This window comes from Rattus norvegicus, chromosome 1, assembly GCF_021556685.1.
Source record: "Rattus norvegicus strain SHRSP/BbbUtx chromosome 1, alternate assembly SHRSP_T2T, whole genome shotgun sequence".
Lineage (NCBI taxonomy): Eukaryota > Metazoa > Chordata > Mammalia > Rodentia > Muridae > Rattus > Rattus norvegicus.
The window spans coordinates 231,775,837-231,798,792 of NC_141534.1; the positions used below are offsets into that span (position 1 = coordinate 231,775,837).

The window sequence follows — 22,956 nt, forward strand, 5'->3', positions numbered from 1 at the left end:
TGAGGATAAAAAGAGACGGGGATATGTTGGGAGAATCTCGGATGATGAAGGGATGCTTCTATTGGTCATTGCACCTAACACAGCCAGAAAGTGTCCTTCCTTCTGTTAAATGAGTTAATAAAAGCAAAGACTCAATTAAAATCAAACAAATTTACCAATATTATATGAGCACAAGCAAATTTTCTAGTATTTAACAAAACACTATATTCTCTTTTGAGAACTCAGGATTTGTTTCTTATGATGCACACACATATGGACTGGCCATATGACTAGAAAGAAAGACCACAGGAGGGGTATACACAATGGGATGCAGAATGACAGCTATGGGAACATTTACAGCATCCTAGCGCCAGCCATCTGAAGTCAGGTCATGTTCTGCCCCTCAGCTTGCCAAGCAGGTGGGACCGTGCTGAACACTTGGATGCACTTCACATACTGCAAATTGCTTTGACATACAAAATGTTATACCCTAATTTTTGCTTCCTGCATTTGGAATCCCTTGATGCCTCCACCAACTATGGAAGAAGGAAACTGCTCAGATGGTATCGAATTAGCACTAAGCATTGAGTGAAATTCACCACAAATGTCAGACACAAAGTTAAGTGATGCATTTGAATCCTGAAATCATTAAACAAGTGAATAAATCCAGCAGCTGCCTCAAAAAAAAAAAGTCTTTCAGAGACTATATTCAGCAAGCCGAGACTGGGAACGATTCAGGAAAAACCCTGACTCGGCCTTTCAAAAAACCAAATGGTGACATGAACTGACCACAGCAATAGACCACAGAAGACACAATGATCTTGGTAGTGATGGGGCTTGGATAAAAGAGCTCCTTTCTTGTTTACTTCTCTTACAGTCATTTGTTCAGGCATAAAAGTTACCTTACAGCTCCATTGTTTGAATTGGATGCCACCTTTCCAGATATTATGTGAAAGCCCTAACTCTCCCAGCAAGGGATGAGACCTTGTTTAACAATTAAGGCCTTTACAATAATAATCAAGTGAGGGGGTCATTGAAGTGATCCTTAGTCTAACATGATTGGTGTCCTTTTGGGTTCAGAGACACATAGAAACAAGACAGTACAAAAGACACAGGGAAAAGTAAGTCTTCTTCAGGCAACAAGAAAGACCACAGCACATCTTTTTCTGTATGACTCCAGAATGACCCTGGTACTGATGCCTGCATCTTAGACTTCCTACCTTAGAGGACAATGGCTTTCTCTTAGTTAAGCGACTCTGCTTGTGGTACTTTGTCACAGCTGCCTTGAAACTAATACAGACCCTACAGAAAAGTAAATCTCAATACTGGTCTAGTCTAATAACTCAGTAATGGGTAAATACTGCAGAAATTCCTTTTCACTCCCATGTAGTGACCTCCTTTGTGAGGTCCAGGAGGTAAAATTAGACTGAATCTACATTTGAATCAAGGTTCTGTTGTTTACTGACTCTGTTAACACAAGCAATCTCCCAAACCCTCTGATTTACTGTTCAATTAAATGTGAGAGTGCTCTGTCATCTCCAACTACAAACACCATCACTTCCTACTCAAAGGACTGGACTTGGGTCTCGGGAGACAGCTTTGGTAAAGTACATGCAAGACCTGAATTTAATCCCCCAAAGCCAGGCTGCATGGACTTGTAACCAACACTAGGAAGACAGAGCCAGGCAGATCTGTGGGGTTCCCTGGCCAGACATACACACATAGACACAGCATACCACACAAACACACACACACACACACACACACACACCCCTACCACATTAAAGGAACTCCTAGAGAACTATTTTAGAGATATTTTATAGCTATCTTAGAAATAGCTCAAGAAATATTGACACTCACAGGATTTGATGCTGGAAGAGCATCCTGACTTCTAAAGCAGGATGACAAGTTGCTAAGGAGATGCAAAGAAGCTCACTCTGTACGTTACACAGCAAGAAGGTGGTAGTGAGCACTGTTCAAACTATTCTTGGAACTCATGGTTTATTTCTACAAAGAGAATTTAATTTTCTAGGCTTCAAATGTTTTAAGTTAGTGTACTAAATGAATACTATGTTAACACTTTTGAACTTCAGCTTCAAATTAACTCTGTGTGTGTGTGTGTGTGTGTGTGTGTGTGTGTGTGTGTGTGTGTCTGTCTGTCTGTCTGTCTGTCTGTCTGTTTCTCTATCTGGTCTCTTCAGGGCCTCACTATATAGCCATCTGGAACTTACCATCTAAGACCAAGCTGGCCACGAACTCACAGATATCCACTGTCTTTGCCTTCTGGGTGCTGGGATTAAAAGTATGCATGACCACTCCCAGCCCAGTTTTAATCTTGTAACAGAAAATAGTAAAGGTCACAGAATCACTATTATCTTTGATACCAATTAGTAAGATTTGCATATTTTCCATGTTCACAGCCACACTTTGGGGCCTGTAATCTATAAGCAATGAAGACTGCCTCATGGAGGCAAAGCTCATAGTATGTCTTCAGGTTTGGAGGAACAAAACAAATGGGAAGAATTTTAGGAGGAAGTGACCAGAACAAGAAAATCATGTAAATAAATTATGAAAGTCCTTCATGAACTAGATAATATTTTCTCTGAAGAAAAATCGAGATTATCACAGTCACACTTTCTAGAAAATAATATATCCCATAAAGCCGAGCCAGCTCTAATAATAAAAGAGTCAGTAACCATGTTCAAGTTCATGAATGGAAGCTTCTAACAAGTAAAATGGGATTGAAGTGACATCCACTGACTCACACACTTCACTCATAGCTGCAGTGCCACGCTGAGGTTGAGTGGCCATCTGCTGGGATGCTAGAAGCAAATTTCAGCCTCTCTGAGGGAAGAGGGAAGTTCCAAACCATGCCCACAGAATGTCTGACAGCCTTCTGTCAAGGACAGGAGCCTAGTGCCCTTCTTGACCCTGAGAAATGCCAAATGCATGTGTTGACATGCTCCAAATGAGGTGTTCAGCACATGGTGGGACTTCCCAGGATTCCTGAAACAGTTGGTCAACATACACCGTGTGAATGAACTTACCTGGGAGGAGGACCCTTCTGTCCCAGTCAAATTTCCAAATACCTACCAAGTGCCCCCTGAGCCCTTGATCTGAAGTTCTCTAGAACCCATGGCCCATAAAAGTTATAAGGATGATGGTTTTTATTGTTTTAAGACACCGATTTGGAACATTATTTGTTATTCAGCCAATAAATATTTCAAACAAGAGTCACATATGAAAAAGGATGGTTGTAAGGTAGGCTAAGTGGGAAGTTTAGGGACAGCCCTTTGTCAATCATTTGAGTGGTCAGATGTAGTGAAGAGCAAAGAGAGAAGAAAGAGGTGTCAAAATCTTTGAAAACATGAAAGGTCAGACCTAAGGAAGACAAAGCCAGGCTGCATGTGGTATGCTGTGTGTGTGTATGTGTGTGTGTGTGTGTGTGTGTGTGTGTGTGTGTGTGTGTGTGTGGCCAGGGAACCCCACAGATCTGCCTGACTCTGTCTTCCTAGTGTTGGTTACAAGTTCATGTAGCCTGCTTTGGGGGATTAAAGTGTGGGCTATGGGACTATCAGAGTGATGGAGTATGCAACAGAGCTAGGCAGCAGCATGTGGGAACACAGCCTGCAGCTCTCAGGACAGCCAGGCTCGGAGACGGGCGTCCTCTCTGCACAGGTGAATGTGAGCTCTGAACACGATGATGCACATGTGAGAGAGTGACATAACGCTTCAGACTCAGGGCTACTTTACAGTTTAAAGGAGTGAGGGAAGGCAGGAGGGAACAAAAAGTTTTAGTCAGAACAGAGTTACCAACTCAAACTATACCTATCCAAAGTCCCAAAGGAAAAAAGGAGAATGTGTGAGGAAGGCAATATCAGGAGAGAAAGGGGCTGAGCTTGTCAGAACTAATGTAAAATGCCTGCCCAGGAGCACGGCGAGCAGAGCATCCTCTGAGCGGAATGCACAGTGGAAACAAAGGCAAGGAACAGACATGGAGTCTCAGAAGCAACAGTGGGAGTCTGAGAACAATTGACAATGATTTTCAAAACGCTCAGAGTCGAATAATTGTCCTCTTAGACGTCGGTCTCCAGCAGAACTGTTTCAAGGACAAGGGCACAATGAAGACGTTTTAAACTTTAAAAGCTAAGGGAGACTGATCTGGAGGCTGGGGAGAAGGGCAAGTGCCTGCCACTTCAGCGCTCAAGAGACACAGGCAGGAGGATCAGGAATTCAAGGCCGTTTGGGGATACATAGTGAGTTCCTGGCCAGCCTGAGCTATATTATCAAGGCCTTGCCAGAGCAAAACTAAGTAAGTAAATAAATTCTAAAGGAAGTTTTGAGACCAGCAAACCTATACACTAAAGGAATTCTAGAAGATGGATTTCAGACTATGTCCACAAGATTAGTTATCAGGGAAGGAGCAGTAGAAGACACGGCAGAGAATGTATAGAGAACCAAAACCGGTAAGCTAGAAGCGTGAGGCATGAGCGTTAGAAATGTAACCCCCTAAAGTGTTCATGAATTAGAAAACATTGGCCTGAAAGTGTCTTGAACAAAGAACACACAGGATAAACAAGACTAGGTCACCAGCTTTCTCAAGCCCTGGCTATCTTATCTTTCTCCATTCTGTTGTCTGATCATGTTTCCTCCCAAGTGGTCACGCACTGCCTCAGCTCTTCAATGGTGCTCTTTGTGCTTTAGAATGCCATTTCCTACTACTAAACTCAGGCTGCAAGATGCTACTTTACCCATGCAGTTCTATCAAAGTAGCACTGATGGGACTAGCTCCCTCTACTCTCTATTCCCTGACAACTGCTTTGTTCTTGGTGGGCTGCCTCTGTTAGAGACAGTAAGCAGGTAAGCTATGCTAATCGGGGGTCCTTTATACTTCCAGTAACCTGCAAACATTTAAATTGCTTTTAGGATCAAACTTTAAAATGAAGAAGACCCAAGATGATTACACTCATCGTTATAATTTATCAGCACAAGTCTTAAAATTAAAGTATGACTAATATAAATTATATATTTGTATATAAACAATATATATTCCAATTACAACTACATATTTTAACAAAGGCATCATGAAGGTCGTAATTATTCCATAATTATTTATAAATTGGTCAAAAATGTGATCCCCAGTTCCCTAATCAAAAAAATTCTTAAATGATTTTTAATTAAAATGTCTGAGGTGGGCAAAACATTTTTCTATATGTTGCCTTACTTTACCATTGAAGTACCTATCACAGATGACCTATGTCATGGCCATGGGCGATTCACAGGAACTTACAAGAGGTCAGACAGTGTGTCTTTGTCTTATAGTGTCACCTATAATAGTCTTGCACACGGTAAGAACTCGATACATACTGGCTGATCCGAAATTCTTGATGATTTTCTCATGAAAACGATTTATAAAACTCAAAGGGATTAGCAGAGGCCTGACTGAAATGGTCGCTCTGGTGCCTGTTTCATCCATGTGTTAAGATGCTGCCAAGCCACACTCATAATCCTCGGAGAAACAGAATCCCTGGTAGAGCCTAGCTATCCCAATTGGTAAGCCGAGATCCATTATTATTTTACTTAGAAATTTTCCTTTATGTACAGCTTGACAAAAACCTCGTTACTGGGTGCTGAGAAAACCTGTTTGGGTACAAGGGCAGCAGCTAAGCTTCGGTTTTCACCTGGTCTTTTTTTACATGCATTGCTCACTTCTCTAGGGAACACCTGCATCTTGTTGAGGATTGCATCCACAACCCAGAATACGACCGCTAGAATCACTATGTTTAAATGTCGTGCTCCAAGATCTCCAAGTTAGTTAGGGGCTCAGCACTTCATTGATGCTCCTGAACAACTGCACTTGCTAGTCAAACAGATTACTTTTTTCTTTTGCAGATACCAGAAAATAATTTGTGATGTCTACTCCTCAAGTTTAAAATGACAATACATCCTATTGTCCCATATGCTTGTCTTTTTTTTTTTCCAGCCTGCTTGGTCACCGGGACACAACTGTATAGCCTAACAGAGAACACTTCCCCCCAGAGCCATGGCACAAGGGTCCTTCTTCCTATCTGAGGACTTGCTGTGGCCACGAGCCCCACCACTTTTATGGCCAGTGACCTGGCTACTTTTATATTACCTTGACACAGGCTAAAAGATCAGAGAAGAGGGAGCCTCCATTGCAAACATGCCTCCATAAGACTCAGTTATAGGCAAGCATGTAGAGCATCTTCTGGATTACTGATGGATGGGGGTGAGCAGCACATTGTGGGTGGTGCCTCCCCAAGGCTGGTGGTCCTAAGTTCTACAGGCTGAGCAAGTCAATAAGCAGCACCCTTCCATGACATCTGCATCAGCTCCTGCCTCTGAGTTCCCGCCCATCAGGATTTCCTGCCCTGACTTCCTTTGATGATGGGCTGTGATGTAGAAGCATAAGTTAAAATAAACCCTTTCTTCCCCAAATTTGTTTTGGTCATGGTGCTTCCCCTCAACAATGGGAACCCTTATCTGTTATACTAATCTCAAAGCCATTCCCAGTTCCTCTGGAAAACCAAATATTTTATACTGGTTTATTTTTACCAGGCCACTGTGTCTGAGGAGTCAGGAGGTAGCAGCTAAGTGTGGTCCTGTTGGTTTGTACTTAGCAAAATGCTTTGTGCCTTCAGAGACAGTCTTCAACTCAATCACATGAGGAAACCTATGCCAATTTTGTATATGAATCCTGCTTATAAAGTCAACAAGAGCATAGAAAACAACGATGCTGGCCACGAGGGAGCATGGCTTCAGAAGAGCCAAATTTACTAAGGTCTATTCTTTATAGACTTTTAAAAGTGTGTGTGTGTGTGTTTGGGGGGTGCTTTGCATGCCTGTATATCTGTGTACCATAAACACGTAGTATTTTCCTGAGGCTAGAAAAGGGCACCGAGTCCCTGGAACTGACTTTATAGATGGTTGTAAGCTGCCATATGGGTGCTAGGAATTGAACCTAGGACTTTTAGAAGAACGTCCAGTACTCTTAACCACTGAGCCATCCCCAAGAATATGTTTTGTTTTCTTCTGAATATTTTTAAAACAAAATAATGGAGACAATTTCCTCCTGGAAATTCAGCTACAGGGATCTCTTACCTGAATTGGTAAGAATTACCTGAATTGAAAGGGTTCTACCTCAGGGGTGGAAGATAAACTTTATAAAAACAAACAAACAAACAAAAAACATTTTTTCTGACCAATTCTTATTCCAATAAGAACTATTTCCTGTGACTTGATACTGTCTCCTTGCATATATTCTTTGTGGTAGCTCTGGAATAGACATGGGGTTGGGTTTCACAGGATCAACACACTGTTGGCTTTGTTGAATTAGCTTAGCTCAACAGCAACTGCAGCTAAGAAACGAAACTCAGGAGGAGCCCAGCTCCTGGCCTTGCAAATTCTTCTCCTGTGTAAAAGTCCTGGCCACACAACTTTTAGTTGACTTTCCTCCACTTCCAAAACTCACCTCAACTAATGTTAATGCCTTAACAGGGAGCTCAGTGTGTGGCTAGAGTCATTACCTAGCACGTATGAAGTCCTGCCAGCTGTCAGCTGACTGTCCACTCTGTAAAGACAAAGTAGATAGATATGATGGTAGATGGCTCTAATGTTCGTGTAACAACATGGACAGTGTCACTGGGAATAATTAGAAATTTGATTTTTTTTAAATTAATGACCTTGGAAGGGTCACATAATTGCTTCAGAAAGTTCACTGACATATTGCAAGAATGCCTCGAGGTTTTCCTGGCAAGACAATAAGGCAGAAGATAATGAAAACACACAAGGGCTGATGGGCTGTAGCATAAGATGATCATGCACCTCCAAACATTTAAACACAGGTATAATCTTCAGGTGTTTGCATAGCAGAACAGCTATAAATAGCCCATAGAATCAGGCTGTTAGACTGAAAGTGCCTTCAAGAAAGAACTCAAACTATTGGTGACTGTTTCTTCATCAAAAAAAAAAAAAACAAAACAAAAACAAAAACAAAAAAAAAACCGCATATAAACAGTAAGTAGCTTACAGAGACCCTTCGATAAATTACATGAGATAATAAATTGAATTTTGAATCAGTGCCTGGCATATGGCAACTGTGGCTTTTCCATCACTGTGACAAAAACACCTGAAATGATCAGTTTATAAAGAGGAAAAATTATTTTGGCTCAGTGGGTCAGTGCATAGATACCTAGGCCTATAGAGGTGTAGTACATTGTAGATATTAGTGTGTGGTAGAGTGGCCCTGCTGATCTCTTTGCCAACATGCAAAGAGATGGAGAAGAAAGAACTGGGGACCCAACATCTGATCTCACACACACACACACACACACACACACACACACACACACACACATGAGATACTACTTTCTAAAGTTTCCACTGCCTTCCGGTACCAGCATCAGTACAGACTGAGTCTTTGGGGGACACAGGGTCATACAGTGATTTACCATTACTAGCAATAATCATTTTCCAACCTATCCCACGAATGTTTGCAGAGCACATTCTAAGTCCCTAATTACATGCTCCAGCTGCAGAATATGGTGCAATCAATGCATACTCACAGAATTGGTAGACCATAGCAATTGGTATTGGTGGCAATACCAATTTGAAAAAAAAATAAATAAAATTTTTATAAGGGCATATCTTTGCATCTTTCTTATTCACAGATTGTCTCAAAAATATTATGCTAAGCTTTGCTTGTTTTTCAACTGCTTTTTCTAAAGTCTCTCTCTCTCTCTCTCTCTCTCTCTCTCTGTGTGTGTGTGTGTGTGTGTGTGTGTGTGTGTGTGTGTGTGTATGCATGCATGCGCCCTCAGAAGCCCGAGAGTGCATCTAAACCCTTGAAGCTGGATTTACAGGTAGTAGCGCGTGACTGGTGCAGGCACTGTGAGGTGACCTTGAATCCTCTGGAAAACAACACAAGTGTTCTTATTCAGTGAGCCATTATCTCTCCACCCCTTCCAGAATCTTCTTGGTACACACACATGCCACGATAAGATTACACAGAGGCCCTTAAGCTACACAGATAATGAAGAGATAATGAACAGTGTGGTCAAACTATAGATTACCTTCTGGGTTGATCAGCAAAAAGTCACAGCTGTGTGTGACAGGGCCTCTGACAATCAAATCCTCACACCTAGAGCCTGGGAGCAGAAATACCAAGACTGGACAGAAGTATGATTAATATGTTCTTGAATACATTTTTGCTGTGTCCAAAAAGGCAGCACATCCAAGAATCTGGTATTATTTAAGTCATGTCATACGCCCATGAAGCTGCTAAACGTTCAAGCAATTGTGCAAGAACTCATCTTGGGGGTTGACTTTCTGGTTGACATAATGAAATTCTTATGAATATTTGAAATGGAGACTAATGCATAGAAGTGCATTTTTAAGCATCAGATCGGCATCGTGGACTGAGTCGTGGATGCTCTCAGAAGCCACAGTGAGGGGTTTCTGGGAGTGGAGGAGTGACTATAAAGCAGGGCCATTGGTGGTTGTCAGAACATGGTCAAAGGAATGGCGCATGGTGGACAGCGCCTTTGGGGAAACTGTGAGCGAGGCTCCAGGAAAAAAGGTGGAGGGCTTTTACCTCATCTGCATTTTGTTTCCTGGATGGTTCTTGGATGTGATTTCTTGCCTCCTGCAACGATTATTTGCATTTAGTTTATAGGACATTTTTTTTTCTTGCTGGATGTCAGAGCACAGTTATAGAACCCAGTCTGGTTCTGGTGGTTCTGAGAGTGCTGGGCTCAGCATATGCTGCAACTGGATATGGCCTTCAGCCCTGCTTTCATGCTTCCCTGGATATAATTTATAGGACTTGCCAGGCACTGAGAAGGTTCTGGAAAGGGCTGCTCTGTTAACATGTGTTTATTTACATGCTTTTTAAAATTTTTTTTTCTGATCATGTTTTTCTAAACTCAACCTGAGATCACTGCTTTCTTTGTTACATTTGTGTATAAAAGTACACTGAAACGGAAGTAAGACTGCCTACAAGATTACTTACTGCAGCCTGCCTTATTCTTTAAGGTCTTCAAATCTCAGGGCTCACAGACAGATCTGTACAGATCGGGAAAGTCAACAGAGGGTGTGGACCAAAAGATGGAAAATTCAACGATCTGAAAAGTTGGTCCAAAAGTTTGCCTTGCCTGGCTTGCTCCATTATTCTCTCTACCTTTTGACCTATCCCTCACTCTCTCTAACCACATGCTACTTCTGAAGCTCCTAAATCCTGCCTGAATTACAAGACAGTTTTCTTTGTTCTCATTTCAATTGCCATAAATGTAGCAAAAAAAAAAAAATCCTGTGTTCCTTCTTCCCACTTGAGTGTTTGGACAGATGGGGATGAGAACGATTGTAGAGGCTTCCATTCATGCAGCCAAAGGTTGTGATTTCCTTCTTAACGTGAGTCACTGGTAAGTTGTTTTGCTCAACTGGATTAAATCATTTTCCGTGTAGTCATCACTGGGAGGGAGGTGCAGAGAGAATAGGGAGTCTGTTCTCAGTTCTTCAAGAGAAAGGATACATTTTCAAATGCTTCCCTGGAGCCCAGGGTTTTTCTGTGTTTTGATGTCTTTGTTCTCAGTGCTAAGGACTGTACACAGGGTTCAGCACACTCTAGACAAGTCCTCTATCACTTATCCATGTCCCTAGCTCTGCAATTCTGAATAATGGAGACATCTAACTCTACCGTCTTACTTGGTTGTATTTGTTTATTTCATTGTAAAACAATTTTATTTTTATAGGAAAAAGCATGCCTGTTTGACCTTTAGAAGTGAACCTTCTCTTTGAAACAAAGATACTAATTGTATCTAGCATCTGAGAGACACAAGATACTAAATTCTACTCCTAAGAAAAGGAATAACACACACACACACACACAACACACACACACACACACACACACACACACACACACACACACACACGCTGTAGCTGTCTTCAGACACACCAGAAAAGGGCATCAGATCTTATTACAGGTGTTTTCGTGCCACCATGTAGTTGCTGGGATTTGAACTCAGGACCCCTGGAAGACCAGTCAGTGCTCTTCACCACTGAGCCATCTCTCCAGCCTGGAATAACATATTTTTAAATTTTGTGTTTATAAATACTTTGCTAGCATGTATGTGCCTATGCATGCAGCACGGTGGAGGACAAAGATGGTGTCAGATCCACAGGAACTGACATTATAGGTGATTGTTGTCAGCCTCTCCATGGGTGCTGGGAACCAAACCTGGGTCCTCTGCAAAAGTAGCAGTGTTCATAACTGCTGAGCCATCCCTCCAGCCCTCTTATTTCATTTGTACCAGGGCTACAATTACTTCTGAACTCTAACATTTATGTGTGTCAATGCTGTGGCATCCACTTAAACCAAATCCTTACAAAAGGGAAAAAGAAGCATTTTAAAACACAAACACAAACACACACACACACACACACACACACACACACACACACACTCACAAGTTTTGATCATATCCATGCCCACTCTGCCTTCCAACTCCTCCAAGACCCCCCTTCCAACTTCATGATGTATTGTTGTTTAACATGGAGTCAACTTAATACCAAAAGCAGCATCTTAACTTCTGTAGTACCCTTGGAGAGAAATTTCCCTACAGCTCATGGGAAAGCTAGAAAACACTGTGTGAACTAGGGCTGTGTCAAGGGAACTCATAATCAGTGATATGCATGTATGTGTGTCACTTGAAGTGAAAAGAGCCATAAAATATTAGCACGGTGTTTAAGTCTCCAGGGCAGGGAGGTAGGTACTCATGCCACAGTGGCAAACGCACAAACATTTGCGCAAAAGTCCTCTGATAGCCACGGGGACAATCGTTCAGTGTGGCTTGCCTTATCTCTCCAGCTCCATCGCAGCCTTTCTGCTTCTAAAAGTTTCTAGTTCCTCTCCCCTCTGAGTCTTTCTGCCCACGTGCCTCTCCGATCTCTCTCTCTTTCTAATTAATATCTCCATAACCTTCAAGCAAAGCTCAAATGTGCTTTCGTCAGAGATGCCTCTTTGAAGCACCTCCTCAAAATAGGCCAAGTCCTCTGGACTTAAATCTCTACACAGCCTTCAGTACTTCCCCCCTTGGTAGATATTATAGACCAACTCACATGCATTTGACTTCTGTGAGTCCCTGTTCTAATGCTATGAGGAGACACCATGACCACTACGACTCCTATAATAGAAAGCATTTAACTGGGGGCTGGCTTACAGTTTCAGGGGGTTAGCCCATCGTCACCATGGCAGGGAGCATGGAGGCATACAGGCAGCCACTGAGCAGTAGCTAAGAGCTACATTCTGATCTGTGGGCAGAGAGAATGAGTCCGGGGCTGCCGAGGGCTTCTGAAAGTTCAAACTCACCCCCAGTGACATACCTCCTCCAACAAGGCCACGCCTCCTAATCCTTCTAATCCTTCTCAAAATGCCAATCATGGTTGACTAAGCATTCAAAAATATATGAGTCTATGGAGACCATTTACATTCAAACATTCTAGATTCTCCTCAGTTATTGTCAGCCTTCAGGAACTCAGAGCATAATGGCTCCACAGGCTTTGCCGGAACATAAAGTCTGAATAGATCTACTGAGCTGGGTATTCAAAATAACTTCCACGTTTTTTTAAAAGGGGAGGGGGCTCAGGCTTTCAAGCATACACAGCCCCATGTACCTGTTCCCCTCCACACAGAAAAGCAAAACCCAACAACAGTTACTGGGCTGAGTAGTACAGGACAAAGCTATTTGCCTTGCTGTGTAGAGGCACTAATGATGCTACTTCCTAGGGCTAAGCACACTGATCAAAACAGCCGGGACTAGTAACTGTGCCTTGTCTACTCTATGCTCTGAATTGCAGTCCGTTCTGTTCATTCTTTCACTCCGAAGCACTCATTGGATGCCAGTTTTCGGTGTTTTGAGTTTTTTGCAAAAGTACTGTCAAATGCTGTGAAGAACAGGACACGGCTAATAAGAGCTCTTATTTGCAGAGGGTGTACCATGTTCCAGGACTATAAATTGTCAAGTGGTGATTTTCAATCAGCGCTCCAAGTTAAATTGCCCTTTCATAAAAACCAAAGCCTCCGCCACACTGTGGAATTAGAGGACTAAGTGGCCTTTGTGATCTACATTATGCCTTTTACTTAAGTCAACGGCATAGAGAGCTGTGTGCGAGGTTTCAGGTCTAATTAAAAGTCTACTTTTTCAAGGGTCTTAATTATATACCGGGACATGAGACCAGCAAGAGCTCCCCTTGCCAAATGCGGTGTTACTCAGTATCTACTCTGCAAAATCCCAGAATTCTCATTCAAATCCTTTGGAAGACAGGGTTTTCCATTTTGCCAAAATCCATTTGACTGGTATGTAAAGTCAACTTTTCCAATCATGTTAAACCATGGTAAAAACAAAAGAACAACAAAAAAGCCTAACATTGTTTACCCAGCATATCCTCATCAGAGTGCCTACCAGATTCAAGTATGGTCTACACAAAAGTATGAAAGCCAAGGACTCATCTCAAGGTTAGACTATGGGGAAGATTCCTGAACTCAAAGAAAGGCCATAAAAGATTCTAAGCAAAAAAGTAGAGCATTCAAAAAATGTCAGGGGTCTGCCTTGCCTGTGCTGAAAGTTAGGAGTGCCGTCAGCAAGGACCTCATTAAGGAAGTGAGGGTTAAATTATCAGATTTTTTTTTTTTTGGTTTGAGATAGAGTTTCAGGTAGACCAGGCTAGTCTCTAACTCATGATGTAGTTGAGACTGAGGCTGGCTTTGAACTTCTTCTCGCCCTCCTGCCCCCATCTCCTGCTTGCTGGGATTATAGGTGTATCTAGCCAGGCTCAGTTCAAGTCCTCGAAGGAACATTCTTACAGAAGATGGGAGGTGAAAGGGGTATGAACAAAGACACGAAGCATACAATATGGAAGCCTAGGTGATCAATAAGGCCAGATGTAACCCACAGTGAGGCAACTGGGAACCATGAAACTGTGTTTTCGAAAATAAATTGGTTTTCAGAATTTGTGGATAAAATGTTCATAGAAAAACTGTTGACAGTAGCCAAAGGGCATAAATATCCCAAATGTGCCTCCGCTGAAGAACAGATTTTTTTTTAAATATGGCATAATCAAACAACAAAAGAGTATTGAGCTGTAAAAAGGAATGGGTTTGGGCATACACCATGACACAATAAGCTTCGAAACAGTACAGGTAAATAAAGCCCTACATAAATGGTAGTCCATTATCTGTGTCCCTTTCTTAACAAAATCCAGCACATACAAGTCTATGTATACAGGAGGCAAGTTGGTGGATCTAGTGGAATGAGGGGAGTAAGTTTGGTGCAGATGCTCAATGGGTCATGAGTTTCCTGTGGGGGAGTGAACAACTCCAGGGCTAAACACAGCTGACGATAGTGCTAAATGTCCAATGCTCTGAATACAAGGGACAAACCGAATCATATTCTTGAAACTGTGCGGTGTATGCTGTACAATTTAAAAAAAAGAAAATACAAAGTTTAAAGTAAAATCATGGAGGTTAATAAAAACCAATCTAACAACACAAAGGGTTAAAACTACTCCTCAAATAATCAACTTTCCAGTCCTCTACTATAAAATAAAGTGTTTACTTTAGTTTTAATATTTAGTTCAGAAGTTCAATATATGTATTTGTATATGTATATACTTGTTCAAAAGTGAAGAAAGGCTTCTAAAATAAGAGTAGCACCCTATGCATGGGGATTTAGTCACTACCTGGTAATGAAATAGTGAATATTTGGATTATAATATTCCCCAGAAATCCTTGTCACACGAAAGAAAACAGAACAAGGTTCTAAAACAACTGACATTAATTGTTCTAATACCTGAAATTGAGTAGGACCTCAATTTTCTTTTAAGATTTATTTATTTTATTTATAGAAGTACACTGTAGCTATCTTCAAACACACCAGAAGAGGGCATCAGATCCCATTACAGATGGTTGTGAGCCACCATGTGGCTGCTAGGAATTGAACTCAGGACCTCTGGAAAACCGATCAGTGCTCTTAACTGCTGAGCCATCTCTCCAGCCCCCTCAAATTTATTTTGTTAAACATTGGGAAATGTTCAAAAAGTAGACGTAGTAGTACGCGTCTAGTGTGTTGTTCCGGTTTGCTTTTTGTTGCTGTGATAAACATGACAAAGAGCAAGTGGGAGAAGGAGGGGCTTTGCTGCACCAGCTCCAGTGGAGCCTGTCTGACACGAAACAACCGTGGACAGCAGGCCAGAGATATGTGTTCCTCAGAACCTGGTCTCCTGGAGACACTTGGCCACTCCTCCTTGACTTTCTGCCTAGCTGATTGAGTTACATATTTGCTCTTTTGTTTCTTTTTCTACTAACAGGAACATAGTTACATGGAAGAAAACATTATTTTATTAGAGGAAGGTGGTGGGCCCCTCCTTTAGGTAAAAACAGCATTTTTTTTTTTTACCTAAAAAACTACTGCAGAGCCATTGCCCTACACAGGGACATATGATGAAGAAGGTGATAGATGGGTTAATATTGATGGAAAGAGAGTACTATATTATTCTTTAAATTTTATAGAACGTTTGGCCAGATCAGGTTCCCGTGCTTGCCTAATATCAAAAGGAACTATCCTATCTTTAAAAAGACAATTACATAAATTTTGGCTAAGAGAGAGTAAAAGACTAAGGATTCCTTACAGCTGGCTGTCCTGTTGTTATCCGAGAGATGATGTTTAGAGATCAAGATAAATGAGGTTTATGATCACTGTCTGGCACCAGTCTGATTCTCAGGAAAGTTTATTTCCTGTTTTACTTTCTATTCTGAACTTCATGTAAACTGTTAAACTTTTTTCTTGGTTATTGTTTGAGTGTGCCCTGGCGGGGGGGCGAAAAATTAGCTCCTGTTCAAGCATTGTATATAGCCACAAAGCAGATTTCGGTAAAATCGCAGCAGATTCAAACCACCCTAGTGTGTTGTGTCTGTCTGTCATCGCACCAAACCTGTGCCTTCCTGAGTACCAGAGCCCTGCTTCTCAGGCGGTGTCCTCCGTCTGAGTGGTCCATGGCAATAGTCCATCAAGAGAAGCCAGCATAGGAACTCAAGGCAAGGACATGAAGGCAGAACCTGATGCAGGAACCATGGAGGAACCCTGTGTATACCTGCTTGCTTTCCTCGTCTTAACTACTTTTTTTAGACAGTCCAGGCCTACTTGCCCAGGAATGATACTGCACATAGAGGGCTGGGTCCACCCACATCAACCAGCAATCAAAAAAAAAAAAAAAAAGCCACTTAGACTGAACCACCAACCAAAGAGCGTACAAGGGCTGGACCTAGGACCCCTACACATTTGTAGCAAATGTGCAGCTTGGTCTTCATGTGGCTCCCCTAACAACCGGATCTGGGGCTGTCTCTGATTCTGTTGCCTGCCATGGGATCCTTTCCCCCAAACTGGACTGCCTGGCTGGGCCTCAGTGGGAGAGGATGCACTTAATCCTGCCACAACAGGATGTGTCAGGGCAGGATTGCACCCAAGAGGAGTAAGGTGATGGGGGTAGGAGTATGTGAGGGTAGGACTAGGAGGAAAGGAGAGGTAGGAGGGGGTGCAATTGGGACGTAAAGTGAGTAAATTAATTAAGGTTGCAGTTGTGAGAAGGGTGAGGATATTTTGATACATCCAGATGTTACTTAGATTTGATGGGCTATGGGAACTGATAGATAGGAATATCCTTACCGACAAGAAATGGAAACACTGCTGAAGGAAGAGTCCAAGAACGAGGTATCACAGTTCCAAGGGGAAGGAACAAAGAAGGGATGACAGGTCAGAGATCTTAGACACCACTGCGGAATAAATGATGGGTCTCCCTGTCTGGAAATCATAGGTATAGGATCAAGGAGGCAGAATGGAAAGGAAAAGTTAATGTTTCAGTTGCTGAAATATACGTAGGGTCGTGTGTGTGTGTGTGTGTGTGTGTGTGTGTGTGTGTGTGTGTGTGTGTGTGCTCTGTCTGTATGAATATTCATGTTTATGAGTGAGTATATACACACACGCCATGATGCAGGGAGGGTTGTAGAGGTCAGAAGATGACCTGAGGTATTCCTGCCTTTGGCCTTGAGATGGGGTCTCTTGTTTTTCTGCTGCTTACAGTAGATTAGCAACCCCAATGTCCATTCTCCTGGGAGGGACTTGCTGGTCTTACTGGTTGTGAGGCTCATGTTTTAACAGGTGATCTCTATCCCGGTCCTGAAGGAGGGCAGGTGTCATTTAATCAGACTCAGAAAGTTGTGGATGCTGAAGAGAAAACAGATTTGGATTCAAACCCCAACATTGCTCTGTATCTCACTGAGAAAGCCACACCACTTCTCTGGGCTTTCTGTTACTTGCCATTGTAGTCACAAATGGTGTTATTTTGAAGTCTAATTTTCATTGAAGAAAATTAATTCATTAAAAATTTTATTTAAAAATTGTCTTGAGTTTTCATAGAAAAATCTATATTGTTTTGAAGCTGGAACATATTGCTCCTGAGGAATTGGTTAAGAACCTAGTTCTTTGGTATACCAAGCATGTATAAACAGCAGGCACTCAATTTCTGTAGAATAAACCAGTAAAAGTATGATATATTAGAGGGAGCAAAATCAGAAAAGCAAACCTTAATTCTTGCATTTTATCATAAAACAAAATCTTCTTTAAAATAACATCATTTACAAAGCAGAATGAATTTAATCATCATCACGGCTTCTGAACATTTATATTTTGTTCAATAAAAATCACTCCTGAGACCATATTGAATTATATCCAATAGTGTTCTTACTAAGGCATGTAAGAAAGACAAATTGTATAACAGTTGCTACAGTTTTTCAGAAGACTGGAGAAATATCTACTGAATACCTATACTATTTGAAAGAGCCTGTGTTGGCTAGGAAGTTTCACATATTTTCTCCTTCTTTACAGATGCAGCATGAACATAAACTTACGATTTGAATGAGAATGGACACAAATCAGATAGAGCTAATGCATATGAGTTTTCTATAATAAAAAAAGACAATAAAGTACATCGAATGGAGGAAGAAAAAAACAATAAAAAGTTTTGTGGTGGTGATGAATTGAACCTTGACCTTTGAGCACACAAGAAAGGGAGACAAACATCTCAGAACTGACACACCTTCAATCTTAGTCCACATCTCCTGCTGGTTTTACAGCACTGTGAATGTGGTTATTCAAAGAGAGTTGGCAGAGTCCTGAGGTAGTGCAGAGCACCATAGAGTGAGACTGGGTGTGTGTGTGTGTGTGTGTGTGTGTGTGTGTGTGTGTGTGTGTGTGTATTCTTGTCTTTCACTTATAAAAACACCAATTTTACAATGGGAAGTAAACTCTAAGGATCTTACCCAATCTGATTCACATATCAAGGACCACACCTTCTAAACCTTATCCTCGAATCAAGTGTCTGCCCTCTTAGTACCTCACAATGAGCATTAAACTTCAAAACATAACCCTCAGTTGTGGAGGCCAAGATACATAAGGAAATTTGTTCCAGATAAGTGAAAGAGCTGAGAGTTAAATTCACAATCTGGCTTCAGAAGTCATCTCGTAATTACTAAGAAAATACTTATTTGAAGCACATGCAAAACTGGGCTGACAAGGAAACTGTTATCCAGTTGCGAAATGGTGACCAGAGGAACTTTGGAGAAACTAAAACCAAGGTTTAAAATAGTAATATTCTATCTCATGCCAGTCAGAATGGCTAAGATCAAAAAACTCAGGTGACAGAAGATGCTGGTGAGGATGTGGAGAAACAGGAAGACTCCTCTATTGTTGGTGGGATTGCAAGCTGGTACAACCTCTCTAGAAATCAGTCTGGAAGTTCCTCAGAAAATTGGACATGAGAACCCAGCTATACCACTCCTGGGCATATACCCAAAAGATGCTCCAACATATAACAAAGACACATGCTCCACTATATTCATAGCAGCCTTATTCATAATAGCCAGAATCTGGAAAGAACCCAGATGCCCTCCAACAAAGGAATGGATACAGAAAATGTGGTACATCTACACAATGGAGTACCACTCAGCTATCAAAAACAATGACATCATGAAATTCATAGGCAAATGGATGGAACTAGAAAATATCACCCTGAGTGAGGTAACCCAATCACAGAAAAGCACACATGGTATGTACTCACTGATAAATGGATATTAGCCCAGAAGCTTGGAATACCCAAGATACAATTCACAGACCACATGAAGCTCAAGAAGGAGGACAACCAAAGAGCAGATGCTTCAGTTCACCTTAAAAGGGGGAACAAAAATACACATCGGAGGGGATATTGAGACAAAGTTTGGAGCAGAGGCTGAAGGAATGGCCATTCAGAACCTGCCCCATCTGGGGATGTGTGTGTGTGTGTGTGTGTGTGTGTGTGTGTGTGTGTGTGTGTGTGTACACGTCCACCAAAACTAGACAATATTGATGAAGGCAAGATGTGAATGCTGACAGGAGCCTGATATAGCTGTCTCCTCAGAGGCTCTGCCAAAGTATGACAAATACAGAGGCAAATGCTAGCAGCAAACCATTGAACTGAGAATGGAGTCCCCGTTGGAGGAGTTAGAGAAAGGATTGAAGGAGCTGAAGTGGCTTGTAACCCCATAAGAACAACAATACCAACCAACCAGAGCTCCCAGGGACTAAACCACCATCCAAAGAGTACACATGGACAGACCCACGGCTCCAGCTGCGTATATAGCAGAGGATGGCCTTGTTGGGCACCAATGGGAGGAGAAGTCCTTGGTCCTGCCAAGGCTGGACCCCTCCCCAATGTAGGGGAACATCAGGGTAGGGAGGGAGGAAGGTCGGTTGTTGGGGAGAGGGACCATCCTTATAGAAAAAGGGGAGAGGGATGGGATAGGGGGCTTATGGACAGGAAACCAGGAAAGGGAATAACATTTGAAATGTAAATAAAAATATCTAAAAAAAACAAAGAAAAAAATCAAAAGATTTCAATGTGACACAGGTGCAATGGAAACTGGGATGCAAGAAAAAGAGGGCTATTCTAGACAGAGACACAAATCATGGGAGCATAGAAGGGCCTAGTGTCATGGGATTGTTCCTCGGCTTATGCCTGCTTCATGGTGTGAACGAGTCATAGTCAATCTATTCCATTTGACAGAGAAATGGCATTGGAAAAACACATTAGAAAGACTGTCATGTCTAAAATTCCTTCTAAGAGACATTCGGACTTTACAGTCAATAGTGCGCCACCAATGGCTGCAGAAGAACTACCCATGATCCAAGAAAATGGCGGTCAGTCCTGTGGAGGAAACACTAGGGAGAGAGACAAGAGGCTTCAATAATATCTCAGTCAAGAGACAAGGGACATTTTGGAGAACAACAGTGGAAATGAATATGAATGAACATTCCTAGGCAGTGTGGCTGGGCATGGCTGGGTGGGAGTGCCTGAAAAGACATTGATAGTTGGGAAGAATTAGAGCCAGTCAGAAGACAGTGGGGAAAACAGCTATCAATCCTTGGGAAGGAATGAAATTGCATCCTTAGCAGAATTAATTTCACCTTCCTTTACTAACCCATAACAGCCCCCAAGGCTAAATACTAGAGATGTGAACATTCTAGAAATGGGGTCACCTTAGTTTCCATCTTCGATTTAACATCGCTTCTCTTTTGCCTGTCATCCTAAACCTTCAGGGAGACTATACTTAGATAGTTAAGATATTAATTATTGAATGACCTCTCCCTAACCCTAAGAACATCCAATGAGCCCTGAAATGCCTCTCTGGGTAGAGACCTGACGTTGTAAACTGGCCCCAAATATTATAAACTATTTGGATCAACTGGATTAGATGATGGCTTGGGCACAGTAGAACATTATACTTGACCATCCCCTCCTTTAAGAGATTAACCCAACTGAATCTGGCAATTACCTAGATGGGACACCACCTGTTAGGAAAGCTGATGTACCTTGAAGACCGACAAAAGGAATGGGAGGAATAATTGATAAGATAATATACATTTCAAGAGCCCCTCTCTCATGCTATTGCTTATAGATCACTGTTAGGTCTGCCTAATTTCTGGGTTCTAACTCAAAAGGCATAACTTTTCCCTTCATCTTTCTATCTCTTTTGATACAAGCCAAGATCCTAAGCACACTTGCCCCAGCACACAAGATGTTCTCACTCTTTGGAGACACTCATCCCACCCTACTTCAGTATGGCTGCTTGCTGATCTCCATCGCTGAGTCTTAGACCCTAACCTGAAAGGTACCATGGTCTCTTTTTCTCTAGCTCCCAGCAGCTGCTGAGATTTATAGGTTTACTACTCTGTTTCTCTCAAACTCTAAGATAGTTTTTTTTAAAAATGATCCTTGAGCTCCCTTCAGAATCCAATGCTTTTAATTTCCTTTATCATTGAGACTAAGAAGTCACAAAATGAAACCATGACTCCAGGGCTACAAACTTTCTATGACTGGCTACTATCATAGTGTATCCTCAAGCCCAGTACATTAGAGGCTAATCAAAATCAGTGTGTGTGAATAAAAAGGTAGTCATGGCTCTTGAGTGAATAACCAAATTTTTGCCACACTTTGTGTGTGTGAATATGCTTCGTGTGTGTGTGTGTGTGTGTGTGTGTGTGTGTGTGTGTACACCTGTGTATGTGTGCTGTAAGTATTGAATTTGCATTATGTGGGAACATGCTCCTATGTGTGCACAAAAGGGTGTAGAAGAGGTTGTGTCTTTCTTGATCACCTCCCATTGCACTGCTTGGGACAGGGTCTCTTACTGAACTGGAAATCTACTCTTAGGGTTAATCTAGTTGGTCAGCATGCTTCCAGGATTTGCCTGCCTTCACCCTTGACCTTATTGCTGGGGTTACAAGTATATGCAGCCAGGCCACATTTTTATGCTGGGGATTTGAACTTGGGCAAATACTCTTACCCACTGAACCATCTCTCCAATCCCTGCTAAGAATATTTTAGGTGGAGAAATTGGTTCTCAAGACCTCAGAAAGTCACAGGATACTCCTGTGATAACTTGAGCACAAATGTATCGTTTTATAAAACCCATGTTCCTACCCCAGCAGCCTCCTCCCTAGGATGGTTACATCCAATTTCTCTCTACAGGACTAGGACAATATTCTGAGTTTGTGAGTTTGGCAGGAAAGTAGCTCTTCACCCTCCCAAGCAGGAGGAAGGGATGACTCAAAGCCAGAGATTTATCATTCAGACTGAGAACTTCAGCAAAGCAAGATTATAAAGCAATGGCAGATGAAATAGGACTCTTTCATCCTGTCAATTTGGGGAACTAAAGAACCCTTTGCCAGATCTACCGAGTCTTTCTCTGCATGTTCAAATTCTATCTTTTCTTTGAGGTCCAGATCAACGACTGCTTCCTTTACAAAGACTTTTCTATCACTGGGCAGATGCTGCCTCCTGCACACATCTGCATATTCTTACACAGCATTGGTATGTACTGTCTACATGTGTTTATAGACATGGCTTCAGGCTCCAAAAGCTAGAAATAACACTATGTGCACAAGCCATCACTCAATCCAGTTGACTTGCTCTAAATAGCTGCCTATTCTGTCCACAACTAATCTTTTCCACGGACAACCAAAGCTGCTGCTATATATTGGCCCTGGACAACCTGTATGGAATTATCCTACATAATGTACACTTATAAAATAATTCAATATGTCCTACTACCTTATGAGATAATAATAAGAATAAGGATAATAAAATCCTAGAAATCGGAGCATTGAGTTGACCAGATTCATATGGGTGTAGGTGACAAAGACAGCCTTAGGAGTTCATGAACACTCTGATTCAGGTAACCCACTGTAGTGATCTCCAAGCTCCCCTTCTTAGCCTATCCACATCCCCACGCATTCTTTATCCTGAAGAATTGTCGTCCACTTCTGCATAGCTCCCACCCACCTGCAGTGTATTATACTGTGGTATCCTCCT

At 41.9% G+C, this 22,956-nt stretch overlaps 1 protein-coding gene and 1 long non-coding RNA gene across 4 annotated transcripts in view; one reads left to right on the forward strand and one right to left on the reverse strand.

Moving 5' to 3' along the window:
- LOC120100000 (uncharacterized) overlaps positions 1–19,906 on the forward strand; it is an 83,283-nt gene extending 63,377 nt beyond the window's left edge. Inside the window, exon 3 of one of the 2 annotated variants that reach the window (XR_015653069.1) lies at positions 17,937–19,906. This is a non-coding gene — a long non-coding RNA (uncharacterized LOC120100000). Of the gene's footprint in view, positions 1–5,871; positions 6,436–17,936 lie in introns of those variants that run through there. The other variant, XR_015653071.1, reaches the window with a different exon arrangement.
- Gda (guanine deaminase) overlaps positions 1–22,956 on the reverse strand; it is a 79,368-nt gene that overhangs the window by 51,733 nt on the left and 4,679 nt on the right.